Consider the following 659-nt stretch of genomic DNA (forward strand, 5'->3'; position numbering starts at 1 on the left):
GAGAGGAAATCCCTGGGAACATGAATGGTTAGATCAGGGTTTCTCAGTCTTAATGCTGTTGACCTTGTGAACTGGATAATTCATTCTATGGTTAAGTGTGTGTGTGTGGGGTGACATCCTGTACATCGTAGGGCGTTTAACAGCATTCCTAGTTTCTATCCATTACACACCAGCAGCACCTTGCCACTCCCCCTCCCCACCCTTGACCTTTGGCCGTAATAATGAAAACTACCTTTAGGCATTGCCAAGCGTTCCCTAAGACAGCGGTCCCCAATCTTTTTGGCACCAGGGGCCGGTCCTCCTATGAGAATCTAATGCCTGATGATCTGAGGCTGAGCTGAGGCGGTGATGCTGGCGCTGGGAAGTGGCTGCAGATACAGATGAAGCTTCGCTGACTCAGCCTGCAGCTCCCCTCCTGCTGTGCAGCCCGGTTCCTAACAGGCCACAGACCACAGACCAGGGATTGGGGACCCCTGCCCTAAGGGACAAATAGTTCTCTGTTAAGAATGACTAATTTAGACAATAATTAATAATTATTATTATTGTTAACTATCATTAATGCTAATGACACTGCCAATAATTATCAACAGTAACTAATAGTAATATTTGTCCTTGGGCTGTTGGCTCTTTGTAACTGAAGCGCAGAGGGTTCTAGCTTT

The sequence above is a fragment of the Pteropus alecto genome, unplaced genomic scaffold (assembly GCF_000325575.1).
Source record: "Pteropus alecto unplaced genomic scaffold, ASM32557v1 scaffold21, whole genome shotgun sequence".
Lineage (NCBI taxonomy): Eukaryota > Metazoa > Chordata > Mammalia > Chiroptera > Pteropodidae > Pteropus > Pteropus alecto.